Source organism: Notolepis coatsorum (genome assembly GCF_963971535.1).
Source record: "Notolepis coatsorum genome assembly, chromosome: 8".
NCBI lineage: Eukaryota > Metazoa > Chordata > Actinopteri > Aulopiformes > Paralepididae > Notolepis > Notolepis coatsorum.
Window position 1 is genome coordinate 145,848,384 of NC_140172.1, and position 23,873 is coordinate 145,872,256.

A 23,873-nucleotide genomic window follows, 5' to 3' on the forward strand; every position below is an offset into this window, starting at 1 on the left:
GGTTGGTCTGCTGTTGTGCACTGGTTGAGCTAGCCCCTTTCGTGACTGCGATGTGCAAGCCAGGGGCTTTTGAGCATGAAATAAAATGTCTAACCTTACGTCGTAGTCCGGTGCGCAATAGACTAACATACACCTCTGTAATTTAAATGTGTCCTTGCCTTGGACTCGAGAGTTGTACTAGGGTTGGATGCAGTTCCCCGTTGCTCAGTCTGTCTGTTTTCCATCTTCTGTGTTTAACGTTATCTGTTTGCGAGTGCTTCCTTGACTGATGGCCAGTACCACGGGACTTTTATTCAACATTCTATATTTCCGCGAGTTGGCCAGTACTGCAGGAACTTTTATTAAACATTATATATGTCCGCGGGTTGGCCAGTACTGCAGGAACTTTTATTAAACATTATATATGTCCGCGGGTTGGCCAGTACTGCGGGAACTTTTATTAAACATTATATATGTCCGCGGTTGGCCAGTACTGCGGGAACTTTTATTAAACATTATATATGTCCGCGGGTCTTGTGCAGTGCTCTCGTGGCACTGTCAACTCGCCAGACTGGCGAGTGGTCTTCATGAATCACTCGCCAAACGTAAAAAATACTCGCATTTGGCGAGTAAAGTGGCCTAATTTCCTCCCCTGTTGATCACAGATTCAGACCAGAAGTATTTGCTCCACCTCCCTCGCCCCAACAAAATAGGAAAAAAATATGAAATTGTGCAATCCCTTTGATAGAACAATAACACACATAACAATACAGTTCAATAGACACACAAATAATGGATTGCACAGAGCAAGTTGCACCCTTACTTACAATTCATTATGAATTGAAAATGGGGGACCCTGATGTAAACAAGACGAACGTCTTTCTCTGGTCTGCATCCCTGAAAATTGTATTAACAGATTTCAGAATATTGGGTACAATACAGTACGGCTCAATACACACAATTTTTAAGGGTATGCAGACCAGAGAAAGTCTTTCGTCTTGTTTACATCAGGGTCCCCCATTTTCAATTCATAATGAATTGTAAGTAAGGGTGCAACTTGCTCCGTGCAATCCATTCTTTGTGGATCTAGCCTCCTGTGCCTTTTCAAAGATAGAGAGAAATCTCACCAAGAGGGAGATAGGGATGGGTACCTTCACATTTGAACTGATACGGTACCGGTACCTGTGAATCGATACCGGTACCCAACGGTACCTTTTTTCGGTACTTTAGCATCAAGAAATGTAATTTACCTACCTCAGTTGTGAAAAAAAACATCCAAACTTCAAATAACTACAATTTCAACAGTTTTCGGCTTGCCATTGCTCCGACTGCTTTGTTGTTGAATCAAGTCAAATCCTAGGTAAGCATATATTGTGCGTGTGAACGTTGACATGAAAAGAAAAAAGTAAAACAAAAAAAAACATATTTTTTTTCGGTATCTCACTTGAATCGATACTCGGTAGTACCGACGTGTTTCGGTTCGGTACCTCAAAAGTACCGAATTCGGTACCAATCCCTAGTCGTAACAGAGGTCCATGCATCACATGTCATAGCTACTCGACTAGCTTTAGACTAGCTTTTTTTAGATTCTTCTAGGTCGGCTTGAGAATCATGTTGGCATTCGGGGTCACGCACTTGCTTGGTTTAAATCTTATTTAACTGATAGAACACACTGCGTGGTCTATAATGATTTAACATCTGAGACCCTCCCAGTGCAATGCGGGGTCCCACAAGGCTCTGTCCTGGGCCCTTTGCTATTTTCGATTTACATGCTACCCCTCGGCGATATCATACGCAAATTTGGCATAAACTTTAATTTTTACGCTGATGACACCCAATTATATATACCTATTAAGCCAAATGATTCCTCCCAATTACAAAATCTTGAGGCTTGCCTGCTTGCCGTAAAAAAATGGATGTTGCAAAACGTTCTACTCCTTAATGCAGATAAAACTGAGATGTTAATTGTTGGCCCCCCAAACCACAGAGGCCTGTTTCAGGACATCTCCCTCAACTTTGATACTTGTCATGTATCCCAGAGCTCCACCATAAAAAAACCTGAGTAATTTTTTATTCCTCCCTCTCATTTAATGCACATATAAAACATGTCACCAAAATTGCCTTCCATCTTCGTAATATTGCAAAAATGCGCCCCATTTTAACTCTGGCTGATGCTGAAACCCTAATTCATGCTTTTGTCTAGACTACGGTAATGCACTTTTTTCAGGCCTACCTAAGTCGAGCATCAAAAATCTTCAACTCGTGCAAAATGCGGCTGCACGGATACTAACTAAAACTAGAAAATGTTATCACATCACACCAGTTTTGTCCACCCTACACTGGCTTCCTATTCAAGCCCGATCTGACTTTAAAGTGCTACTCCTCACCTACAAAATTTTAAATGGGCTTGCACTAGGGGTGGAACGGTTCCCTAAAGTTTTTTTTTTTTAAATGTTTAACGTGCATTGCACTCTATAGCGTATTGTATATTGTATGGTGTTGCGCTCCAGAGACCGTTACTGTACCATACAATATACAATATGCTATAGAGTGCAATGCACGTTAAAAAAAAAAAAAAAAAAACTTTAGGGAATCGAACTTAGGACCATAGGATCCACAGCCAAGCAGCCTTACCAATTGAGCTAGTTTGTCGATGCTAAAAAAGGGGGGATTACTGCTACATAATGCTGCCGCGACGGAGCTCCGCCGCGACAATATTATTAAACAGCGGCTCTGTCATTGAAGTGGGAAAAGTGAGCCGTATTGTATATTAGTACATTGAACAGTGATTAATATTATTAGAGATGACTGAGCGGCGTTGAAGGCGGAAAGCGCCTGTGAACCACAGCAGCCTCGTTGCCGCGCGCCTTTGGGCTGCCGCGGGGTGTGGCCGCGCGGGTCACGTGCCTGTCGGGGCCAATCAGGCCTACCCCGGAAGTAGGAACAGTTGCGGAACAGCTACAGGCGTCCAGTAGGTGCTTTAAGCACAGCTCCCGGCAGGCAAGAAACAAACAAACGCGTTTTTCCAAAATAGTAAATGATATTTATTATAATGGCGATTGAAACCCACAGCAACACAAGTAGGGGAAAAGGTAATGGGAGAAATCGCTAATTGTGATAATTACTTCTTTGTATGTCTTTGTCTAAATTGATTTTCAATCATCTGGTGTTTTCAAACACACACACACGCACACACACACACACACACAGAGTGCCCCTCCCCCAGTCCCCACACAGAAAGGTAGACTGCCTCCCCTCTCAGTCTCCTGTTCTCTCTCAGGGTTAACTGCTTAGCTTAGTTAGCGTAAGCAGCTAACGTAACGTTAATTTAAATATTTAACGCGACGTGGGCATAAAGGAATGGCGACGATGCAAAGCATGTTAGATGCATTTGCCCCGTTGCGGGAAAAAACTGCACAGACTTATATCGGGTCGCAAAATAGGCGCTCTGTAGCTCTGCTGTGCTGTACAGAGCTACACAGCGTTTCACACTACTATTCGTATCCAGCGGATACGACTCGCCGGATTTTCAAAATAAGAGTATCGCAATATGAACCGATCCTTTTTTGTTTTGTTTTCTTTACTCGCCAGTGTGGCGAGTGGTCTTCATGAATCACTCGCCAAACATAGAAAATACTCGCATTTGGCGAGTAAAATGGCCTAATTTCCTCCCCTTGTAGCAACGCTAGCACAGACACCTACCAGGTAGCAGTGTGAACCGGATGAACACACAGTCCCATACAATTATGGAGACAAGGCCAATATAATACAATAGTGGAAAAAAAACACAGTTCCACAACAGTGGCAGATAAAGGCAACCTCCAACACCGTGATCACTAGCCAGTGACACAATGAGGCGCCCCGATGTGTGTCATCTTCCAGGTTAATAACCACTCGTCCCAGGCGCGTTATTTTTTTCCGTATCCGCATTTTGCGGAGACACTCTCTGATTGGCCACTGACTGACGCTCTCTGATTGGCCACTGACATGTGCGCCCAATCGCGTGACGAGCTGTGTCTTTGCCCATTTCCGGGTCTAACAGCCTGCAAACTACCTAACGCCTAGTTTATCACTGGTTAAGCTTAGGCGACTCTTTCGAAGTTGGTTAGAGTTTGGAATCAGGGCTGGCGTTCTATCGCCATGCTCTAAGACAAACTCTAACCTTAACCAACTTCGAAAGAGTGCCTAAGCTTAACCGGTGTAGAAACAGGCGTCACACGATTGGGCGCACATGTCATATGAAGTGGCCAATCCGAGAGCGTCTCCGCAAAATGCGGCTACGGAAAAAAATAACGCGTCCCAGACTGACTGCCCCCAGGTGCAAATCGGCAGGTGCAATCAGCCCAATCAGTGAGACGAGTGGCATCTGGGAAGGGGAGAAAGAAAAAAGGGTTTTTAGAAGATGACACACATCACATATAAACAAAATAACACATTACATATACTAACCTGATGTTTACATGGTGTTACAAATATGGCAATAATGATAATGAACAACCCACGTACGTGACAATACGGGAAATAGGCTTTAGGCAAAAAAATCTCAGAGGAGGAGATTAGAGCCACCTCTCCTCCTCTCTGTTAGAGCCACCTCTCCTCCTCTCTGTTAGAGCCACCTCTCCTCCTCTCTGTTAGAGCCACCTCTCCTCCTCTCTGTTAGAGCCACCTCTCCTCCTCTCTGTTAGAGCCACCTCTCCTCCTCTCTGTTAGAGCCACCTCTCCTCCTCTCTGTTAGAGCCACCTCTCCTCCTCTCTGTTAGAGCCACCTCTCCTCCTCATGCTATGTGTCCAGTGGAGAATGAACAGTCACCTCTGTAATTTCACTGTAAGGCACGGTTCCTCAGAAGGTCTTAAAGTATACATCTACACATAGGTTTGTAAACTGTGGCAGTCTAACATTCATTTGAATGTTTCTGTCTCTCTGTTCCCCAGATCCACCCCCTGTCCTGCTGCCCGGCAACCAATAGAGACATGGAGGAATTGAGACGTCGTTCCTGTGGCCAGTGTGGGGAGAGCTTCAAGAGAAAGGCAGATCTTAAACAACACCACATGGTACACACAGGAGAGAAACCGTACTGCTGTGACCAGTGTGGGAAGAGCTTCAAGAGAAAGGCAGATCTTAAACAACACCACATGGTACACACAGGAGAGAAACCGTACTGCTGTGACCAGTGTGAGAAGAGCTTCAAGACAAAGGCAGATCTTAAAATACACCACATGGTACACACAGGAGAGAAACCGTACTGCTGTGACCAGTGTGAGAAGAGCTTCAAGACAAAGTCACATCTTAAAATACACCACATGGTACACACAGGAGAGAAACCATACTGCTGTGACCAGTGTGGGGAGAGCTTCAAGACAAAGTCACATCTTAAACTACACCACATGGTACACACAGGAGAGAAACCATACTGCTGTGGCCATTGTGGGAAGAGCTTCCAAACAAAGGGAAATCTTGAAAGACACCACATGGTACACACAGGAGAGAAACCTTACTGCTGTGACCAGTGTGGGGAAAGCTTCAAGAGAAAGGCAGATCTTAAACTACACCACATGGTACACACAGGAGAGAAACCTTACTGCTGTGACCAGTGTGGGCAGAGCTTCAAGAGAAAGGCAGATCTTAAACTACACCACATGGTACACACAGGAGAGAAACCTTACTGCTGTGACCAGTGTGGGCAGAGCTTCAAGAGAAAGGCAGATCTTAAACTACACCACATGGTACACACAGGAGAGAAACCATACTGCTGTGACCAGTGTGGGCAGAGCTTCAAGAGAAAGGCAGATCTTAAACTACACCACATGGTACACACAGGAGAGAAACCATACTGCTGTGGCCATTGTGGGAAGAGCTTCCAAACAAAGAGAAGTCTTGAAAGACACCACATGGTACACACAGGAGAGAAACCTTACTGCTGTGACCTGTGTGGGAAGAGCTTCAAGACAAAGTCAGATCTTAAACTACACCACATGGTACACACAGGAGAGAAACCGTACTGCTGTGACCAGTGTGAGAAGAGCTTCAAGACGATGAGAGAGCTTAAACAACACCACATGGTACACACAGGAGAGAACCCATACTGCTGTGGCCATTGTGGGAAGAGCTTCCAAACAAAGAGTAGTCTTGAAAGACACCACATGGTACACACAGGAGAGAAACCTTACTGCTGTGACCAGTGTGGGGAGAGCTTCAAGAGAAAGGCAGATCTTAAACTACACCACATGGTACACACAGGAGAGAAACCTTACTGCTGTGACCAGTGTGGGCAGAGCTTCAAGAGAAAGGCAGAGCTTAAACTACACCACATGGTACACACAGGAGAGAAACCGTACTGCTGTGACCAGTGTGAGAAGAGCTTCAAGACGATGAGAGAGCTTAAACAACACCACATGGTACACACAGGAGAGAAACCATACTGCTGTGGCCATTGTGGGAAGAGCTTCCAAACAAAGAGAAGTCTTGAAAGACACCACATGGGACACACAGGAGAGAAACCTTACTGCTGTGACCTGTGTGGGAAGAGCTTCAAGACAAAGTCAGATCTTAAACTACACCACATGGTACACACAGGAGAGAAACCGTACTGCTGTGACCAGTGTGAGAAGAGCTTCCAAACAAAGAGAAGTCTTGAAAGACACCACATGGTACACACAGGAGAGAAACCTTACTGCTGTGACCTGTGTGGGAAGAGCTTCAAGACAAAGTCAGATCTTAAACTACACCACATGGTACACACAGGAGAGAAACCGTACTGCTGTGACCAGTGTGAGAAGAGCTTCAAGACGATGGGAGACCTTAAAAAACACTACAGACGGCGGAGGCCACCACCATGCAAGGTGCCAACCTACTTATCGAGAGCAGTTAGGGGTTATGTGTCTAGCTCAAGGACACTTCGACACACTACCCAGGACGAGCTGGAGTCTAACCGGGAACCTTCTGATTACCAGACGACCGCTCTACCTCCTGAGCCACTGTTTAAGCAGGTGGTTATATAACTGTAATGATGTGTTTCGATGTAAATCAAGATCCGTGGTCCTAGGTATTAAGAATAGAATTGGAGGTGGCTGGGTGGCGCAGCGGACTAAGCGCTCGTCACCAACGCGAGAGACACTGGTATCAAATCCGGTCAGTGTTGCCTCCGGCTTGGCCGGCAGTCATACTGGCTCAATTGGCAGAATCAGCAGGAGGGAAGCCGGTGGGGTGGTATTCTGTTCGTTGTAAACAGCTCCTACAGGTCGGTCAGGGCACCTGCACAGCGAGGGAGGGAGAAGTTGAGGGTAGTGTGACCTCCCACACGTTACACCTCACCAATGAGAGTCCGCGCTGGCAGGTGAAAAGATGCTCCTGGCTGTCTCCTATGTCTTGGAGGAAGCATCTGATAGACTTCAGGGCTCCCTAGACCGACCAGTGGGGGGCACATGCGAGCAACGACCAGGAAGGGGAGGGGGGAATTGGCATAACGACTAAATTGGGATGGGAGAAAAACACAGAAAAACAGGAGGAGAAAAAGTGGATACAAAAAAATAGAAATTGGAATACTAATATTGAAAGGAATATCCGAATGATTAGGAGACAATTCCTAAAGTTCAATAAGATTGTTTATTATAATATGGATTAGGGCTGAACAATTAATAAATTTAAATCGAAATCGTAATTTGAAATGACGCAATTAGCAAATCGCAAAGCCTGCGATTTGGGATACGTTATACAGCGAGTCTGATTCAAGGTTTTTTCTTGCGTGCCAGTCATGCTTACCAATCAGAAGTGCTGTGCTCTCATTGCTCACCAATCAGAAGTAGCCCAAGGTAGCTACGTATACGCCCCAACAACAACAGCTGGTGAAACGCCTGTGTGTGAAGACGTTACAGCAGGGCTCCAGAGTGTGCCTATTTGGTCTTATTTTGCAACCCAAAATAAGTCCCTGCTTTTTTCCCCGCGCTGTTTCTATGTGCAGTGAAAACTCCAATGCGTCTAACAAGCTTTGCATCCTCGTCATTCCTGATGCCCACGTCGGGGTAAACTAACGTTAGCCACAGTGCTAACTAAGCTAAGCTAGCTAACCCTGCTCACAGACAGAAAACAGCAGAGTTTCAATAGTAGCAAAAGGGGGGCGGGCGGGGCTGTGCCCGTCTCTCTCTCTCCCTCCCTCCCTCTCTACTGTACGTTCAATTAACATTTAAGTATCAAAACGTTACACTATAAAAACGAACTGGATAGTTGATGATGATAAACATTTTACTTCATTAGCTGAAGTGTGTCTGTGCGCAGGGACCGAAACTAAAGCCCGCCGCCCGCCAGGGGCGGTCTGTTTTTACCTTTGGCGCATGACACTTAGAGGGCTGCCCGCCGTGTGGCGTGTAGACGTGTAGTTCATAAGCAGGCCCCTAAAAATATTTGTATGCGAACGGTAAAAATCAATTACGCGCACGCTGTGCGAATACAGATTATAGCCTCTCGTCTTTTTTTTCCTCCGCTGCGAGATCGTTAAAAAACTACAAGTCCCACATTGCACTCAAGCCAACGGTCCAATCACAGTAGAGTGAAGTGACTGGTTTCATGGGAAATAAAGCAAATGACCAATCGGAAGCTCTCATTTTTCTTGTTTACTTCCTGAAACTCCGCGATCAGGGCTCTCGTTTTCCGAGACACCAACTTATTATAGTCTCTCTTACCAATAGCAATAGATTTTAGAACACCTAGATTTATTGATAGCAATAGTAATATAACGTTAATGCAACAAAACGAATGCCTTGCTTTGTTAATCATAACGTTGATGCAGTAGCGTATGTCGGTGTGTTGGCTGTAACGGACATGACAATAACATAACGTGTACACATTAAAATTGCGATAATCTATTCTAACATTTTCAAATCGATGCAGTTGAATTTCCCCCTTAGGATCGATGCATTGTTACACCCCTACACCAAAGTCACTGGCCCACTGTGTATCTGTGTGTATAATAACTTGGCTAGCGTTATCAACAGCAGAGGTGGGCAATGGGTCCAGCTGCAGCACCGGAGTGCAAGCGATGTGATGTAATTGGCAGACTCGACTGTCAATCAATGGTCTACCTGACACGCAAACTCAAACAATGTTTCTGTACTGGAGGTGTGATTGATTGATTGATTGAAAACTTTATTAACAGATTGCAGAATGGGTACAATACAGTACAGCTCAATACACACAATTGTTAAGGGGATGCAGACCAGAGAAAGACTTTCGTCTTGTTTACATCAGGGTCCCCCATTTCAATTAATCAGGAAAGTGTACAGTAGGAAAGTGTACAGTATTTCAATAGGCAACCCTGAAAGGATTATTTTTCTAGAAGAGCAACACAGCCAAAACAGACAGTGGAGCTGTTTGCAGATAGCAAGCATTTTGACTTATTGCGTGGTGGCAATGTCTCGCAGATAATACAACTACAAGTATGATTATATAATATATATTTTATTTAAAAAAAAATTGTATATATAAAATATATATTGGCAGGTAAGAAATATGCTTTGCGGGTAGACTCTTCCCATCTACCCGCCACTGGCCGGTGAGTCAAAAAGTTAATTTCGCTCCCTGTCTGTGCGCAAATTGAATCGCAATCGCAATATCTGTCAGAAAAATTGCTATTAGATATTTCCCCCAAATCCCTAATATGGATCCATACAGTTTGTGAAGTAAAAATGCTCTTTCATCAGTAATAGAGTGGGGAAGAAGGGAGTAGAGGATAAAGAGCAGAGGATAGAAGAGACCGTAACACAGTAATGTTTTATATCTCTCACAGACAGAGAGTCATATTACTTGATACATATTTAACATGTAAATTCGGACATGTAAGTTCTCATGATGCATATACTGTGTCTCGTCTATGTCCATATCCATAATAAGGTACATCTCCCATTGCTGTTTATATATCATAGGCCGTTTACCTTATAGTGTCAGAAGCAGATACTGAGCAGAGACAGGAGTGCATTCATGGCTATAGAGTGACTGAGAACATAGTGTACAGAATATGTTCACGTAAGGATGTGTGAATAATCTTGCCTCCTTACAATCACATTGTAGGAGTCATACGGTAGGTCCATATCATATACACATCAGTAGCTATTCTCTATATTTACTAACTGCAATTAAATCATCTATTATCTATATTTACAAACGGGTAAAATATGACTATTCTTTATATTTACTAACTGAGGTCAAATCTGACTATTCTCTATATTTACTAACTGAAATGAAATCTGACTTCTCTATATTTACTAACTGAAATTAAATCGGACTATTAACTATACTGTATTTACTAACTGAAGTTAAATCTGCCTATTCTCTATATTTACTAACTGAAGTAAAATCTGACTTCTCTGTATTTATTAACTGAAGTTAAATCTGACTATTCTCTAGTATATATAGAGGTTGAGTAGTTTCCTGTGATATATCACATTCACACTCCAAGTGAGTTAGATTATCTTCACAACTGCAAATATACCCTACCTGCAGTATTTTAGCCTGGTATCACCCTCAGTACCTGCAGTATTTTAGCCTGGTATCACCCTCAGTACCTGCAGTATTTTAGCCTGGTATCACCCTCAGTACCTGCAGTATTTCAGCCTGGTATCACCCTCAGTACCTGCAGTATTTCAGCCTGGTATCACCCTCAGTACCTGCAGTATTTCAGCCTGGTATCACCCTCAGTACCTGCAGTATTTCAGCCTGGTATCATCTTCAATGCCGGCATCAATATCTGTGTGTCCACATCAGTATGCATGGGATGTATGAGTCAGAGATTTGAGCCTATAATGTACTGAATCGTCTAAACATGCACTCTTTAACTCTTCACAGTGTGAAAGTGCGGTGAAGACTGAAGCTTCACTTAAAGAGGAAGGGTTGGAACATGAAGATCTGCAACGTGAACAATCCATCGATCTAGACTCCACCTCAAAACTAGCAGCGGCGTCTGCCTCCTCTGACATAGAGGTGTTTGACTCTTTCAACAGTTTCCTAAAGGCGAAGAACATCAATTATGCCCACTGTGCCATTTTCTCTGCCCCAGAGGAGGAGGACAGCGACATTCAGACCAGGGATCAGAACCCGAGGCCACAAATGACACCTTCATGTGAAGTTGAGTCTGACCCTGAATGTGATGGGGACCTAAGTACCTCTGAAACTGAACACAGTTCTGATTACTCAACATCTTGAGCTTCCAAAGATCTCCCTCCAAGTCAGATTGTAAGGATGAAGAAGGCGAGGACACGTCAGACATAGCCTATCGCAGAGTCCTCCTTTACCCGAGTCTGACTCTGAGAGTGATGATGGCGATTTTGCAAAGAATGTACGCAAGTGCGAAGAGAGGAGACTTCCAACCACAACCGAAAGCAAGGACACTTCTGATGAGTCCGATTGTATGATAACAAACGGACAATCTGCTGAATCCAAAACTGCCATTCAGCGCAGGTCACCAACGACTTCAAGTGGCAAACACATGGTGACTTCTGAATCAGAACCTGAGCAGTACAGTGAGAACACACATAGGCTGAAGAGGAAACTGACCTACACTGCACCAGATGGAGAGAAAACGTTTCTCAGAGTTCAGAAAAGGCACATCATCCTCCAGAGAAGGCTTGGCCTCTTCAAGAGAAGGTTTGTCGTCTTCAAGAGAAGGCTTGTCGTCTTCAAGAGAAGGTTTGTCGTCTTCAAGAGAAGGTTTGGCCTCTTCAAGAGAAGGTTTGTCGTCTTCAAGAGAAGGCTTGGCCTCTTCAAGAGAAGGTTTGGCAGTCTGTTTGTATATACTAGGGTATTCTACAACCTTCTAGAATATAATGCACCATTACAACGAAGGCCTGCAACTTTAACATTAACATCCGGTGTGTATAAGCATATGATCAATTGACTGAAGTTTAATCAGGCCTTAATAAGGCTTTAAAAAAATCAGCCACATCTAAATGTATGAGCACAACAAGGTTATTCTAATATTTTAAATAATCACTCCACTGATTTAGAGATTGGCACAATGTAGCTCTAAAAGTCTCTGTTTTTCTCTTTTATCTCTGTATTCAATTTTATTTTAGTGGTTTCTCCACGTTGAGTTATATTTGAGCTCTCACTCCCTTTTTTTTATCTTACATTGTTTTCTATTTTTCTTCATTTTAAGGTGTTAGTGTTTGTCTCCAATCTTTTCCTTTTTCTGATGTTTCCTACATAAGTTAGTAGAAGTTTCAAATGAATATATCAATGAAGGTATTCTTTTTTTCATTTTTCATAATATTTTAGTACATTAAGGGAAGGCGCAAGACCAAAAGCGACATTGTATTGAATTAGAATGAAAGTGTTAGATCCTATGGCAATTAGCATAGGAAGAGTAGGATTACAAAACTCAGTTTGGGCAATCCGGTGGCCTAAGGGAGGGAGTCATAAGCGGAGGATGTGTCTATGGAACACAGGCCTGTACGACTCTCTGGGGGAGGGGGAAAAAGGGGATTTTTATTTGTATATATATGTTTTTAAGCTCGGCTCTCAACGGGACCTCAATAATTGGATGTACATCTATTGTAGCTTCGCACTCCAGAAGCATTACCAAAAACGACACAACAATATGTATAGATTATGGCTAGTTTGAATATAATGATATGGAACACTGGTGGGATAAATAAACAACACAAACGCAAAAGCGTGCTCACACTGATGAAAAAAGAACATGTGGACGTGGCTCTACTAAGCGAAACGCAGATTTTAGAGAAAGACATAGATACGTTAGCGGACAACACATATCATAATATTAGTCACTCTTCTTTTGGTACGAGAACTCGAGGTGTAGCCATAGTCGTTAGACGTAAGTTAAATATTGAATTAAAGGGAGTATGGTCTGATGCAGACGGTCGTATAACTATAACTATGATTGACACAATAACAGGAAAATAGCGTTGGCAGTGGTATATGCCCCAAATTTGTACGAAGAGGGTTTCTTCTCTACACTAACCAATGCAATGTTAGACCTTCCCGATTACTCATTTATAATAGGTGCGGATTTTAATGCCATTTGGAATCCAAGGATGGACAAATCTTACCTCGCCTTTTCCAGCGAACAAAAGAATTCATCTAAAGTATTAAAGGATTGGTCGAAGATTACAGGTGTAAATGACTTATGGCGATCACTTAATCCCACGACCCGAAAGTACTCTTGTCGATCTGTGAGACATAACACATTATCCAGAATAGATTATGTCTTTGCATCCCCGAGACTATTTGATAAATATGAAGTGGAAATGATACCCAATGCACTATCAGATCACTGTTATTTACTCCTAAAAGGAACATTTGGTATACTATCTTCCTGAGCCCCAAGATGGCGATTTAAATCGATGCTGCTTAATAACAAGGAATTCATTACACAACTCAAAGAAGCTCTTATAGTATTCCTACTAGGGATGGGAATTGATAGGATTTTATCGATACGATTCCATTATCGATTCTGCTTATCGATTCGATTCTTTATCGATTCTCTTATCGATACCTGATCAATTTATAATTTAAATAAATAAATTGGAAATGCAACAGAACTAAGCTGGTTAGAATAACAACATGCAACTTGACATTTCTGATTGTCATTTATTGTTGAGCCCCCATGTCAGGGGCGACAGTGGCTCGGGAGGTAGAGCAGTCGTCTGGCAATCCGGAGGTTCCCGGTTCGATTCCCGCTCCTCTGTCGATGTGTCCTTGAGCAAGACACTTAACCCCTAACTGCTCCCGATGAGCAGGTTGGCACCTTGCATGGTTGCCTGCGCCGTCGTTGTGTGAATGTGTGAGTGATTGGGTAAAATGTAAGGAACAAATTGTAAAGCGCTTTGGATAAAAGCGCTATATAAAAAAGCAGCCATTTACCATGTCAGAAAAATACAAAAAATAAAACATTAACTATAGCCTACACTTAAATAAAATAATGTATTTGAGATTCTCTTAAAATGTATTTATTTTTTTATTCTTAAACTAATTTAATCTATTGAATAACAGTCGTTATTCCTCTTGACTTCTGTCTCACACACACACACACAGACACACAGAGCTCCCTCCCCGGGCCCCTGTCCTGTAGGTATTGGCTTGTGTTGCTACACGGACACATTTGTATGTTGCACCATGGTACTTCCTGTCTGACGGACTCAGAGTAGAGGCTTAGTAAATAAACAATCCGGCTCTTATTATATGTGAACTAAAGAGTACAATGTTTACACAACAGTCCCCACCCGCTGTTTTATTGTATTTGTACCTGTACTATCCGCTGTCAGCTGTTTATCTCTCTTTGTGAGCTTGATTAAATAGCGTTAGCTCACGTTAGCTAGCGATAGCTCCGCGGCTAATTTTAGCTCACCCTAAACTAAATCAATGACCATGTTCTAAAGCATTCAAGTAGTTTTCACTGCACATAGAAGTAGCCAAACAGCGGGAGCATTTCGGGAGCATATGACCAAAAGCCAGGCAATTTCGAGCCCTTAAGGAATCAAATAGAGTCTGCCATGGCTACATGCTAACGCGCGCAACTGTAGGAAAAACCTGGCAGCGATAAGGGAATCGAAAGTCACAGGAGCCACACGGTTCCAGGCATCGGCCAATTAGGAACCGGTTTTCGATTCCCATCCCTAATTCCTACGGGAGAATGCAAACTCTGTGCAAGACCCCAGAATAATATGGATGTCGGTAAAGGGAATGATCAAGGATTTCACTGATAGCTTTTCCTCCAAAATGCGCAAGAATCAAGGCACAAAACTGTCTGAACTGGAAACGCTTTACTCAACGTTATTTAATTCTTTAAAATACAACAACTCAACTCGACTAGAAAATCAAGTTAATGTACTAAAAAAAGAGATCAATGCCATATACAGACAACAATCGGAAATACAAATACGCAGCACAAGACAACAGCAGTACTCCCAAGGTTCTAAACCTAGTCACCTATTAGCCATGCGATTAAGAATTAATGCAAAATTTGCAGATATAACTACCATTAGAGCACAACAAGTACTTGAAACAGACCCTGAAAAAATAAACGATACATTCAAAGAATTCTACTCCGACTTATATAAATCAGAAATGACCTTCGATCAAAACAAAATGGACACATATCTTAATCAAATTATTCTCCCTAAACTTTCAGAGGATGACGCTAAACAGTTAGAAACACCGATCACACTAGAGGAACTCAAGAAGGCCATATCCTAAATGCAAAGTGGTAAGGCTCCTGGAAGAGACGGTATCCCACCAGAAATGTACCTTTCTTGTTGGGACATAATTGGACCCTTATTACTAAATATGATCTTATACTCAGTCAAGGAGGGGAACTTCCATAAAAACGACAATATTGCACTCATAACAGTCCTTCTCAAAAAAGACAAAGACCCCACCGAGTGCGGTAGTTACAGACCCTTAAGCCTCCTCGGAACCGATATCAAACTGTACTCTAAAGTATTAGCCATCAGATTACAAAAGCATATGACGTCTTTAGTTCATCCGGACCAAACTGGCTTCATAAGAGGCCGCCTGATCACTGATAACATAAGACGAATACTGCACATAATAGATGCCGACAAGGACGACACCATACCTAAGGCGATGCTGTCCCTGGATGCAATGAAGGCTTTTGACAGGCTGGAATGGTCATATCTATGGGCAGTATTAGAGAAGATGGGGTTAGGTAAAGGTTTCATTGATATGATTAAAGTAGTATACAAAGACCCATCGGCCATGATTACTACAGGTATAATCACCTCCGGAATATTTCCGGTATCACGCTCAGCTAGACAGGGTTGCCCTCTTAGTCCCGGACTATTCGATCTATCATTAGAACCTTTAGCACAATATATAAGACAATCCCAATCCATACAACCAATCGTAATCAAGGGCACACAACATAAAATTAGTTTATATGCGGACGACGTAATACTGTTCATGCAAAACCCCAACACCACACTGCCTCATCTGCTCAAGTTGATTGAGAACTTTGGTGATTTATCGGGATTCAAGATAAATTGGCCGAAGTCGGCTTTCCTTCCACTTAACACCCCTGCAAAAAAAGATATAACCCTCCCAGGAGAGATACCTATGGTAAAACATTTTGGATGCTTGGGAGTGGAAATATTCCCCACCATAAGACAAACGGTGAAGCACAATTACACAAAAATCCAAAACAAAATCAAAGACGACCTTGATAGGTGGGCAAAACTTAAAAACTCAGTACAGGCACGGATATCAATAGTTAAGATGGACGTACTACCTAGAATCAACTTCTTCAGTTCAATGCTACCGTTACCCCCTCCAGAGGGTTACTGGAAAAGATTACACTCCTCCACATACACATTTATTTGGAATAACAAACCACCACGTATAAAAAGATCCACCGCACAGAGAAATAAAGCAGACGGTGGCATGGCATTTCCAGATTTTTTCCACTATTTTAAGGCGTACACATTAAGACCATTGACAACATGGTTTGATCCCCAAGCATTAGTATCCTGGAGAAAATTTGAAGAAAACATGGTAGCCCCACATAGACTGAAGGACATAGCATACACTAAACTACCAATCAAGCATTGTGAACGGAAATTTGGCCCCATAATTACTCATGCGATCCGGATATGGCGTGAAACACAAAAAAAATATCCTAACCCACATAAATGGCACAATCATACTCCCTTATTCAATAACAATGCACTCTTAATTGAAAAACGACCTATAAGATTCCCTATATGGGAAGAGCAAGGCATACACTCATTAGGGGATGTTTTTAACAAACAGGGTTTTTGTAGTTATGGAGAAATATGCAAAACATTTAATCTCACCAAGTCCACATGGCTTTTTTGCATACAGTTACGGCTATGTTTGAAGTCTCACGGTGTTCCATTAGACATACCAATTGAACACCACAGATACCACAAATTCTTCTATGAAAGAGAGACATCGAGAGGTTTTGTTTCAGATTTTTATCATCAATTACTAACGTCCTCGTATGAAACCCTCCAACTAGACTCTGTCTGGAGGAGGGATATACCAGACCTGGAAAGTGACTTTGATTGGCAAGGAGCCTGGGCAAATGTCCGACTTACATCAAGGAACCCGGACCATCAACAAATCAATCTTAACTATATTCACAGGACATACTTGACTCCTATAAGACTGAACAGAATGGGTCTTAAACAAGACTCCAAATGCTCCCAATGTACAAATGGGGATGAAGGGACATTTATGCACATGTATTGGGACTGCCCACCAGTTAAGATATTCTGGAAAGATGTGACCCAACAATTATCAAAACTCGTATCTTGGAATATACCTGTACACCCCTCTGTATTACTATTGAATGATGTTTTTGAGTTTGCAGTACATCCACAGCTAAAGAGATTGGTTTTATCGGGTATCACAGTAGCTAAAAAGCTGATCGCATCACGCTGGTTTCAACCGGAAAAAATTTGCCGGAAAGTTTGGTTTCTTACATATCTCGATGTGATTTATCAAGAAATATCTACAGCAAGAATTCTGGGTCTCAATGAATCCAAAATGACAATGTGGTTAGAAGTGGTGGAGAGAATAAAAGCTAGCTTATAATGGTAGTGTCTGGTTAGGAGCGAGGGATAATGGAGGTACTATCCAAAGAGGGGTCCGGGAGGGGGGGGTTCGAGCTGGAGCATATGTGTGTAGGTTTTTAGATAACAGGTATTAGGGGTATATCCTGTATAAGACATTGGTATAAATGGTCATTTCGTTGGATATACACTGTGTATTAATGCTTGTGTATCTTATCGTGTGTTGTCATGTTTGTTTATATGTGTGTTTAAAAAAAAATAAAAAAAGAAAATAAAAAAAAAAGAGAATGTTTGGCCTCTTCAAAAGAAGGCTTGTCTAAGCCCTCCAGAGAAGGCCCCTCCACTTCCAGACTTGCTCCATTCACCTCAAGGTTGAAGGAAAGTATTCTTTTCAGCGACTGTTAACCTCTTCCACCCGTGCGGTCAGCAGATGACATCACGCCATAAATCAATCTGTCTAGACTGTATGACATAATGCATAATGTTGCGTTTCTTTTTTAAATGTATCCAAGAGTAAACACCCTAACCATGTCACAACAGCAGTCATAGTGTATATTTTCAGCAATACGTTTGTTTACCAATAGGTTAAAGTGTTATTAGTGAGATTTTAGTTTTTGAAATGTGATAATATTACCGTGGAGGTTGGCCATTTTGAATCGCCGACTGATGATGCTTTGTAGTCATATAAGCACAGGGCACCCAGAGCTCTCAATGAGTGTTTTTATTTCTCTTATTTCTAGGGATACTATATCACAAAACTGAACGTTATTGGCATATATTGGAGTGCAGTTAGTGTGTCTACCTTCTGTGAACATGTAGCAACAATCCGCACTGCAAACGGATAAAAGATGGCGGACCTGTCGCAAAAATAAAAAGCTGACTGTATTTACAGTAGATTTCATTCCCGGTTCTTCATGAACGCCTGGTGATACTAAATCCAAATTGAACTCTGCCATTGGAAAGAGTAGATTTGGCCCGATCCATAGATGTGCAAGTTGGCTATAATAAGGTAATTTATATAGGCCTCATATTCTATATTCTATAATAATATTTCAAATTGCATGGGTCCGGATGGCAGAATTCAGTACTGTATCTACAAAACCATCTGTTTAATCATCTTCCCTTTATTCATTTCCTTAGAGCTCAGTGGCAGTTTTCATGTCTGGTCATTTTTAACGGGTGTTATTCACTGTCAAAGATGCAAAGAAAAATCATAATTCATATTCTCCTTTGTTTCATCACAATTTAAGCAAGCCTAGTAATAGACACAATATTTCTGACACTGGGAATACATTCACTGAGGTCCATAGATGTCCCTAGATACCAAGAACATGCAAATGGCCTTGTAGAAGTGGAGCAATCTTCCATTTACTTAGGTATGTATTTTAGGCAGATTTTCAGAAAATAGGCCTCCGGGCTTAAGAGGTTAATTACTGTTATTACTATTGTCAGAACAGTATTATGTTTGTAGGTGAAGTAGTTACCTTGTTTAAAGGTGCTATAGATACAATTAATGTTGCAGCAGCAGTGTTTCCCACAGGATTTTCAGAGACTATGGGGGGAGAACCTCCGACCCTCTAGGGGGGTCCGGGGGAATGCCCCCCGTAACTTTTTTTGTTTTGTACATTTTAAAGTAAAATGCATCAATCTGGTGCACTTTGAGAGCAAAATAAAGAGGCTAGATCTATGATGAACTTTGTGCTCAAAACACAAAATCGACTAGACCAGTGCTTCCCAATTCTCTCCTCGAAGCACCCCAGCCGTTCAATGTATTTGTTAAATTCCACCACCAGCACACCTGATTCAACTTAACTAGCCCTTTATTAGTTGAATCAAGGTGTGCTGGTGGTGGAATTTAACAAATACATGGAACGGCTGGGGTGCTTCGAGGAGAGAATTGGGAAGCACTGGATTAGAGCATACATTTGAGCCATCAAAGAAATTAAGCAAAAGTGGTTACCTGTGTTGAATTGGTTAATTTTTTAGAAAATAAAAAAATATAGTGGATTACTATTACGACTACTACAACTGCCAATACTACTGATACATCCCTATTGGCAAACTTTATATTTAAAAAGAAATAGTAAAAAAATATATATTTTCTTTTCTTTTTTTAACTTTTTTTTTGGTTCATTATACAACTGTGGCGGGACTAATTTGACTGTGGCGGGCCTCCACAGTCTAGGTAATTAATGGGAAACCCTGCAGCAGGCATGTATCCCCTCCCTACTTCCCATTTCCCCACGTGGAATGCACCTGATTGGATAAATGACATGCTGGTGCTCTAGTGTGACACCTTGTGGCTGAATGTTATCTATACTCTATACTATAGCACCAGCCAGGTGCTACAACCAGGAAATGCCCAAGAGAAAATTGTCTGTTTATAATCCATGCACAGAATGTATTCCCCTCCCCCCCAGGTAATCTCTTAGTTACAACACAATTGTAACAGTAATGCATTTGTATGGTTCATACGTGACAAGGCTTTCATTTTGGGTAGTTTGTAGTTTGGAGTTTGTTTGCTTTAAATAAATAATATAAATATTGTATTAAATATATAGCCCTATTAAATATACATAATACTACAGATATTACCTGGAAAAAATACAATCAACAAGTAAACAAGTCAAGAAGAAACATCACAATAAGAGTCTTCCGCTCTGTATCGAACTGAGACGCACAGAATAAATCTTTTTTTCCCTATCCATTGACCTGCTCCTCTGATTTTGTGATCACAGAAATAAACAACTTTCTTTTGGAATAGCTCATCTCAATCTCAATTTCTGTAAACTCACTGGAGTTGGTAAAAGAATCTTCCACAACACCTCCAGGAATGTGGGAGAAGAATAGTAATATATGTGCATTAACAATATGTTTAAATAAAAAAGGCAGAGGGCATAACTTCTGTTTTGAAAATACTGTATATTTATTTAGTAAGTAGTTGTGTAATGCATGGCACAATCAATTTGCATGCATGTTGAGAAAACTGGTACATGCGGCATTTAAACATCTGAGTCTTGGCTATTTTGTATTTTTAGTTTTAGTCATGTGTCAAATGCTCTTTTTCGTTTTCCTCATAGTCACCTTCATTTATTTTTCGTTTTGTCAGTTTTAGTCAACTACAGGTCAGCATTTTAGTTTTAGTTTTGTCTCGATTTAGTCTTTTTTTGTCTCGCCACTCAGTTACAGCAGTCAACGACCTCATTCCTGGTCCGTATACTAACAGCACTAGAGTCTGTTCAGCCTGTTTACTAACAGCACTAGAGTCTGTTCAGCCTGTTTACTAACAGCACTAGTCTGTTCAGCCTGTTTACTAACAGCACTAGAGTCTGTTCAGCCTGTTTACTAACAGCACTAGAGTCTGTTCAGCCTGTTTACTAACAGCAGTAGAGTCTGTTCAGCCTGTTTACTCACAGTACTAGAGTCTGTTCAGCCTGTTTACTAACAGCATTAGAGTCTGTTCAGCCTGTTTACTAACAGCACTAGTCTGTTCAGCCTGTTTACTAACAGCACTAGAGTCTGTTCAGCCTGTTTACTAACAGCACTAGAGTCTGTTCAGCCTGTTTACTCACAGCACTAGAGTCTGTTCAGCCTGTTTACTAACAGCACTAGAGTCTGTTCAGCCTGTTTACTAACAGCACTAGTCTGTTCAGCCTGTTTACTAACAGCAGTAGAGTCTGTTCAGCCTGTTTACTCACAGTACTAGAGTCTGTTCAGCCTGTTTACTCACAGTACTAGTCTGTTCAGCCTGTTTACTAACAGCACTAGTCTGTTCAGCCTGTTTACTAACAGTACTAGAGTTCAGTTCAGAGTTTTTATTTGCCACATGGAATCATACAATCAGAGTTTCTTCATTACACAATCATAAATATCATTCCATGGACAAAAGGAGCAGGAAGAAGAATAAATCTTAGTTACCTGCCCCTTATTCCTAAACTAAACAAGTATTTACTTAATGGTCAGCGTACAACCTAATTTACACAAATAATAATTTATACCATTATACAAGAACACACAATCCACAGTTAAACAAGAAAAAATGTAATAATAATAAAGAATAAAAGAAAGAGAAAAAATAAAAAAATATCTCACTATTCAGATCACATTTGATTTTCATACTGACTAAATATTTTTTTTGTATTCTTTTTTTTAAATTGATAAACACTATTACATCCCTTAAGCTCGCTATGGAGAGAATTCCACAACTTTACACCAATAACTGAAGGACACATCTGTTTAAGTGTGGTACGTGCAAACTGATGTTTAAAATTTTATTTTCTCCTACTAAACTCACTTTCTAAATGAAAAAGATTTTATAGTTTTTCTGGCAGTGTATTATTTCTTGCCCTAAACATAATTAACATTGTTTGAAACTTAACCATGTCTTCAAGTTTAATTATTCTAGATTTAATAAATAATGTATTTGTGTGTTCTCGATAACTCACTTTATGTGTGATTCTTACAGCCCTCTTCTGTAGTATATATATGAACACAAGTTGGTTGCCTTTAATATTCACGCCACCTGGAGACATACGGATGATGATTGACAATAGAAACCACAGAAACTGAACTATCCACACACAAGCACACACACGACACGCACGCTGTGCACGCTAACACACTAGCAGCCACTTTAACACGAGCGGGCACACACTCATGCCGCACACACGCACACTTATGGCCAAGAGGAAAGGCCACTTTAAATTAGTATAACAACAGGAACAGTGTATTGCACTACTAAAGCTACCTAGCATGTCCTATATGCTCTGTAAATACTATGTACACATACCGAGATGTCACACCATGTTACCTGTTACCTGTTTATTGCACAATGTTGTTTTTTTTATTGGATTCTATTAAATGTTGTACCACTGTATTTTTATTGGATTCTATTATATGTTGTACGGAAGACCACCCGCATTTCATTGTATACTTGTATGCCGTGACAATTAAAACTCTTGACTTGACTTGAATATATTATTTGTAGCTAAGGGGCTACACAACCCTGACTGTATTTAGATTGTTTAGATTAAACCACTGCTAAAGAATATATTAATGGCCAGACAGTATAGGTAGACAAAATGGCGGACACTCCATTAACTGTGCGGGGACAGGGATACAAGTTGAACAAGCATCATTTTAATGTCAATAGCAAACATACATATTATTTATCACGGTTCTCCTTTAATAATAGAATGTCAGTGCAACAAAGTCAGCGGTAACGATAGTTCCTAGACTACGGATACTCGACCGGTGGAGCTCTGAATGGAGTGAGACGAAGCGAGGCGGCACAGGGAAAAGCAAGATGGTGGCTGGAGACGGTGGTTCTCTCTAGAGCTCCGGCTCCAGAGAAACTGTAGACTGTTGGGATAATCCTGTCGTCGCTGGGAGAAGGGGTCTCGTACGGAACCGGTCCTTGTATTCCTAGCGCCCGATGGCAGGGTTAATAGCTATTCATCCAAAAGCCCGTTGGCATAGATGATAGCTAGTTAGCTCCGTCTGTACTGGAAGCTAACCCGCAGGCGGTCTCCAATGAGTAGTTATGTCCAGAACGTCGCTGGGTTTAACTATAAGTCTCTCCACGTTACTTCGCTTACACAAGTCACTATACTGTGCCAATAATGGCTCGACAATATTATAGTGGTATCTAATTAGCCATGCGGCTCTCTATAACGATACACTGCTCTCGGTCTGTGTACAACTGCACCAGACGTCTTCTCTCTCACTCTGTTAGTTTCCCTGTAATGCTGCTGCTGTACGTCGTCTACCCAACATACTCTATATTAGTTCCCTGTTGGTCTCCGCCTGTTCACCTGTACAGAATCAATGCGCTCACTCCCTTGAACGGGCATGCCTGAACATGTTCTGAAAACATGTCTAGGGGGGCGCGCGCCCTGGCGCCTACAGCGTTAAGAATGGGACATACAATAAGCGAATGATGAATACTGGTAGGTAAACAGATGACGTAAAGATATATATCTTATATATATAAACAATATATAAGTTATACAAAATAATAAACGCAGACTTTCAGTGTTAATCTGGACCTTCAGAACATTATTATTATATATTATCACATGTGAAGGGAATAGAGTCACACACTGTAACGTGTCTGGCTGTGTGACGTCAACTTGTCAGCATCAAAATAACTGCACCAGGATAGCTTAGCTTAGCAAGTAGCTAATCAGACGCTTCTTGGATTTGGTACACACCCATTTATTATCAAAATATAAGGTTAGGCTTATGACCATACAATGCTGGTCATACGGCTTTATATTAATTCAATGTACATATTAAATAATAGTTTCACAGACACATCGTTACTAGAGAACTAG